We start from the raw sequence: 6872 nt of genomic DNA on the forward strand, positions 1-6872 counted from the left end.
TGTGGGACTAGAGCATCGGGCAAGAGTAGCGCCTCCTCACTGGGGGCAGGGGACCGAGGAGCCCGGTTCTGGGCCGGGCTTGCTACTCGCCGTGGGGGCCGTGGGGGATGTTCTCGTGGAACACGTTCTCCTCACCCACCTGTATTAGGCCAGTCTCCGCAACCACTCCTCGGATTTTTTCCTTTTTAAAAAGTGGTAAGTGCACATGAATGTACCATTTGTGGGCGCCTGGCTGGCTCAGTCAGTTAAGCATCTGACTCTTGATCTCCGCTCAGGTCTGGGTCTGCGGCTCATGAGTTCAAGCCCGGCACTGGGCTCTGCACTGGGCATAGAGCCTACTTAAAAGAAACGTACTATTTAAAAAAAAAAAATTTTTTTTTGATGTTTATTCATTTTTTGAGAGACAGAGCATGAGTGGGGAGGGGCAGAGAGCGCGACACAGAATCCGAAGCAGGCTCCAGGCTCTGAGCTATCCGCACAGAGCCGGACTTGGGGCTCGAGCTCACGGACCACAAGATCATGATCTGAGCCGAAGTTGGACGCTTAACTGCTGAGCTGCCCAGCGGCATCGGATACACACCGTCGTGCGCCCACCCTCCATCCGTCTCCAGAACTTTCCATCTCCCCAGACTGAGACCCTGTCCCCATGAAGCACGGACTCCCCACCCCTGGCTCCCACCATCCGCTCTCTGCCTCTGTGGACGGGACTCCTCTGGGGACCCCCTGTGCGTGGGGTCGCGCAGGACGTGTCCTGTGTCTGGCTCCTGTCACTGTGCAGTGTCCTCCGGGTCCATCCACGTGGTGGCAGGCGGCAGGACGTCCTCCCTCGCCGAGGCTGGATGATCGTTTTATGGACGAGCCACTTTCTGCTTTACCGTCGGTGGACACTCGGGTTATTTCCACGTCTCAGTGACTGGGAATCATGCCGAAGGGGACCTGTGTGTGCAAACATCAGGCTGAGAGCCTGCTTTCCGTTCTAGTGACTACAGACCACACCAGCAATCGCCAGATCACGGTAGTTCTACATTTAGCTTTTTGAAGAACCGCCAACCCGTTTCCCCAGCGGCCGCCCCGTTTCACACTCCCACCGGCCGTGTCCAAGGCGTTCAGTCTCTGCACGGCCTCCTCCGGCTTTCCGCACTTGCTCAGCAGTGGGATAGGCCTTGAAGGCTGTGGCACCAGACACGGCAGGGAAGCCGGATGGGGAACGATGATGACGTGAGAGAAGGGCACCCCAGGCACAGGCACAGCCCGTGCAAACGTCCTGGGGCAGCACTGGGCTCACATGTCGGAGGAACAGTGAGAAGGCCCGCGTGGCTGCAGCAGAGTGGGTGAGGGGGAGAGAGGGAGGAGGGGAGGGCAGGAAGGGGCAGGGGCAGGTCTGCAGGGCCTTGAGAGCCTCAGGAGGACTAGGGCTTTCCCGCCAGAGAGGTGGGCGTCCCGGAGGGCTGCGGGCTGAGGAGGGCCAGACCTGACTCGGGTGCTCACGGGCGCCCTCCGATGGCCGCCATGGGGAGGACGGACTTGGAGGGACGAAGGCCCGAGCCGGGGATCCACGGCGGAGGGGACTGCTCTGGTCCCCGCGGGCGTGATGGGGGCTGCACCAGGTGGGGGCAGAGGAGGGGGCAGGATCCAGGAAGTGAGGCGGGGAGGGGAAGGCCCCGCGACGCAGCCGGCGCACCTGGACGTCATGCCCGCCGCGCCCAGCAGGTGCCGCTCTCGAGCTCTCCGGCCTTCCCGCACACCGGCAGGCTCCGACGCGCGTTTTTCCGCGCGCGAGGGCCTCTCCTCCTCCTCTCGTGGGGAAACCAAGGCACGGAGTGGCCAGTTCCTCGCCCTGACGGTAGGCCAGCGCTCGCCAGACATGGGCGCCAGCCGCGGCCGGTCCAGCGAGGCGCGGACACGAACTAAATGAAAACACCCGATCTTTGTTTAAAAAAAAAAAAAAAAAAAAAAAAAAAAAAATGGGGGGGGGGAATTTCAAGACGGAAAACCTGCAGAACCGGGTTGCTACGCCCACGAAGCCTGCCCCACTGACCTGTCGACGGAAACCTGGGGCTGTGAATGATGCCGCTGTGAACACAGGTACGCGAGTGCCTGGATAGTGCTTGCCATTCTCCTGGATATAAAACCAGCAGTGAAATCGCGGCAGGAAGACTTGCTCGTCTTCTCCAAAGAAATGATCAGTGAAAAGCTTGGTTATCCCAGCATGGACTTCGGGCCTTTGCCGGGGGGTGGGCAGGACCTGAGGTGTGGCCAAGGGCCGGCGGGGACAGCCGTGGCCCTCAGCGGCCAGTACTCCCGGCAGCCGAGGACTGGGAGGTACTTGGAAACGATGTACAGATCGTACTCTTGTCAGGCACAAAGGACGCTTGTAAAACCAGAGACGCAGCAAGGCGCGTGCCGTTCAGGAAATAGGAGACGGGAAGGAACGGACGCAGCTCCGGGAGCGTACGTGGCGCATGCGCCGTGGCCAAAGCCAGTCCCTGGGAAACCCCTTCGAAGCCACCGTTCCCCAGTTAGGTTTCTCTCCGCGCAAGGTCGCTCCGACGGCCACCAGCGGCCTGGGCCACGTGTCCACCGCTGCCCCGCTCGCTGCAACCCCAGGCTGACATTTAACCGGGCGCCCGTCAGCGGTCCAGGGTGGCTAGCGCGGCCTGGGGACCGTGGTTAGTGACAGTGTACCGCACAGGTGAACGTGGATGAGAGGGGATCTTAGAAGCCTTCATCCCGGGAAAACAAAATGTCCCCTAACGAGACCCCTCGTGTGATGGTTTCACGATGGGCACACATATCGGATCGTCCCGTTGTACATCTGAAACGAACGCAAAATTACATGCCTGCTTAAAATAGATAAGCGTTGGGGCGCCTGGGTGGCTCAGTCCGTTGAACGGCTGACTCTTGATCTCTGCTCAGGTCATGATCCGGGCGTCGTCTCTCCCTTTCTGCCCATCCCCCGGCTCGTGATCTCTCTCTCTCTCTCTCTCTCAAAAAAAAAAAAAAAAAAAAAAAAAAAAAAAATATATATATATATATATATATTATATAATAAAATAAATAAATGAAAAGACTGCCATCTCTCGACTGAATTGTCATTGTATTTACCAAAAATCACATCGCCATATTGATCCGAGTCTATGCGGTCCATGGTGGTGTTTACATCTTCTGTATTCTTGCTAATACTCTGCCCGCTTATTCTGATTACGGAGGGAGGGGTGTCAACGTTTGGGAGCAGATTTGTGGATCTGCCTTTCAGGCCTTTCATATTTTGCTTTTCTGTGCCTCGTGCATACACGCTCCGGTGGCCATGTCCTCTGCGAATTGATTCTCTTATGTAATGTCCCTCTTTGCGTCCTTGCTTTTTTTTTTTTTTTTAATTATTTAAATTTAAGCTAGGTTTTTAAAATTTACTTATTTACATAACAGTTTCTAAAAATGTATTTATTTTTTTTAAAGAAACGAACACTTTAATTTTTTCATGTTTATTTTTGAGAGAGAGAGAGAGCGAGTGAGCAGGGGAGGGGCAGAGAGAGGGGGACCCCAGGCTCTGTGCTGACAGCAGAGACATCGATGTGGGGCTCAAACCCCCCCAACCATGAGATCGTGACCTGAGCTGAAGTCGATGCTTAACCCACTGAGCCACCCAGCCGCCCCTAAAGTTATGTCTTTAAATTCAAGTCAGTGTTTTAAATTTATTTAAATTCAAGTTAGTTTTTAAAAACTTGTTTATTTAAATTCAAGTTAGTTTTTTTTTAATTTATGTCTTTAAATTCAAGTTAGTTTTTTTAAATTTACTTATTTAAATTCAGCTTCCTTGCTTTTCTTTACAAATGTACAGCTGAATTAAGCTACCCTAAAATTTGTGTTTCCTTTTCTCCATTTGTGAACTTTATCTGAGGAGAGCTGCGCAAGATGAACTGTGGTGAGTCATTTCTATCTATCATTCAGTGTCACATCTGTGTGACACAGAGTGCTGCGTGTCCTTGTGGGTCGTCAATCCTCGCTGCCAGCTGTGGCCGCAGCATTCCTTTGGGTGAATATCCCACATCCGTTCTTTTGTTTTTCTTAAAAAAATTCTTTTTTTTAACATTTATTCATTTTTGAGGGTGAGAGAGACAGAGCATGAGTGAGGGAGGGACAGAGAGAGAGAGGGAGACACAGAATCCGAAGCAGGCTCCAGGCTCCGAGCTGTCAGCACAGGGCCTGACATGGGGTTCGAACTCATGGACCTTGAGATCGCGACCTGAGCCGACATCAAGAGTCGGACGCTTAACCGACTCAGCCACCCAGGCTCCCCGAGAGACGACAGTCTTTTTAACAAATGATGCTGGGACAACTGGACATTCACATATAAAGGAAGAAGGAGAAGGAGGAGGAAAAGCAGGAGGGGGAGGGGGCAGAGGAGAGAGAGGAGGAGGGGAAGGGGAGGAGGAGCGGGGAGGAGGAGAAGGAGGAAGAGGAGGAGGGAGAAAGAGAGGGAGGGGGAAGAAGGAGGGGGAGGAGAAGGAGGAGGAGGGGGAGGAGGGGAAGAACCTCTACTTTCATACAAGGAAGAACTCCGCGTGGTCGTAGCTCTAAATGTAACACGTAAAACAATAAAACTCCCAGGAGAGAAGATCGGAGAACATCTCCACCTCCTCGGGTTTGCCAAACAGTTCTCCGATGAAACACCGAAGACATAATCCATAAAGTTAAAAAAAAAAATTTGATTCATTGAACCATCATCGAAACTTAAAACTTCTGCTCCAGGGAAGACACAATTAAGGGGACGGAAACCCGACCTACGGGCTGGGGGAAAAGCATTTGCAAACCACCCGTGCGCTAAAGGACTTGCGTCCAGCCTGCCCAACGAATTTTCAAAACACGGTCATAAGAAAACAAGGCACTGAAAGGACGGCCGCTTCACCAAGAAGCACACACGGATGTCGCGTGCACACACGCGAGAGTGTTCAATGCCACGGGTCCCTCAGGGGGACACAGATGAAATCCATAAGGAGACACACACGTCTGAAAATGGCTAATACTAAAAATACAGACAATGCCAAGTGCTGGAGACGATACGGAGCAATTGGACCTCATTCATCGCTGGGGGGGGGGGGGGGATGCAGACTGGGGTGTGGCCACTTGGGAAACCGATCGCAGTTCCTCACAAAGCCAAACAGTTACCCTGGCCCGGAGATCCCCCTGCTAGAAATTTCTCCCCGAGAAATGAACACGGATGTTCGTCCGAACCCCGAACACGTGCGTGTGCCGCAGCACTGTTCGTGATCGCTGCACCCTAGAAACAACCCCCGTGTGTTCTGTGGGTGAGCACTGCCGTGTGGGGCCCCACAACCGCTCAGCAGCCGGAAGGAACAGGTCCCCGGTGCACCCCCAGCTTGCAGAGGACGGATCTCAAATGCTCCGTGAAAGACGCCAGTCTGAAAAGCTACCTAATACAGCATTCCTTTGTGCGACCTCCAGAAAAGTACTTTAGAAATCATAGCAACAAAGATCAGTGGTTCCCGGGGACTGGGGACGAGGCGAGGGTCTGACGACGAAGGAGTCCCCGGAGGGAGTATTTCTAGGTGGTGGGAGCACATTCTGTCCTCTGTTCGGGTGATAATGTACATGGCTGTGTGCCTTTGTCAAAGTCCCAGAACCGCACACCAAAGAAAGTGAACACGACGCCACGTACATTTCCGAATGCAAACCAAGATAAGTCTGGGGGCGCCTGGGTGGCTCAGTGCAGTTAAGCATCCGACTTTGGCTCAGGTCATGATCTCACTGTTCAGGAGTTCGAGCCCCGCTTTGGGCTCTGCGTTGACAATACAGAGCCTGTGTGGAATTTTCTCTCTCTCTCTCTCCCTGTCTCTCTCTGCCCCTCGCTCACGTGTGCCCTTTCCCTCTTCAAAAGAGAGAAAAAGAAAGAAAGAAAAAGAAAGAAAGAAAGAAAGAAAAAGAAAGAAAGGAAGAAAAAGAAAGAAAGAAAGAAAAAAAGAGAGAAAGAAAGAAAGAAAGAAAGAAAGACAAGATAAACCTTATTACCAAAAATTACTCCCCAAACATAGAGACACCGTAGGAGTGAGAGCATTGGGGACCGTTGGGCACCTCCTGGGGCTGGTGACATCTTCAGTCTTCACCTGGGTTCAGATCAAGTGGATGCAAGTTTCACAAGAATTTATTGGGTTATATATTCATGCTTTACGCGGTGTGTGTGTGTGTGTGTGTGTGTCTTAAAAATATGCAAGAGCTCGCCCTGCTATTCCCGAATGAACTAAAACGTGACAGATTCCCGCTGGCGCCTGGCACGGGGTGGGGGGAGGGGAGAAGTTAAGGGAACGGAAAAGGAGGTTTATTTTGAAGCCGGAGAAACTCACGGAGGCCGGGCCACTGGGGGGGATCGAGGACCCTGGCCGTTTGTTCCGAGGCCAGTGAGCGGGAGCCACGGAAGACGTTAAGCTAGACCCCATGACACCTGGGTCCCGTCGTGGCGTGCTGGGGGCCTGGTGACCCTCAGGGTCCTGGGCCTGGTGCCCGCATCTGGACCCGGGTCTGTGACTCAGCCTGGCCTCCGGGTTTTTGCCAAGCTGGTTATTTCTGTTCTGCTGTTCCCCGGCTCTGCGCGGCTCAGACCTATTTCTGCTTTTCATCTGCCCGGAGGGTGGAAAGTCACTTAGGCCTCCGGCTTTGGGGAGCACCTCTCCTCACAGCCATCCGGTTGTGGGTGGGGGTGGGGTGGTGAGCAGGGCAGCGCCTGCCAGCCCCAGTGACCCAACGGGGGCCCTTATCCAACTTCCCATCTGCTGTTCGTTATGAATCAACAGCAAAGAAAGCCACACGGGTCTTGCGGGTCTTGCCGGTCTTGCCGTGGGGGAGGGCTGACGGTTGCT

This window comes from Leopardus geoffroyi, chromosome A2 (assembly GCF_018350155.1).
Source record: "Leopardus geoffroyi isolate Oge1 chromosome A2, O.geoffroyi_Oge1_pat1.0, whole genome shotgun sequence".
NCBI lineage: Eukaryota > Metazoa > Chordata > Mammalia > Carnivora > Felidae > Leopardus > Leopardus geoffroyi.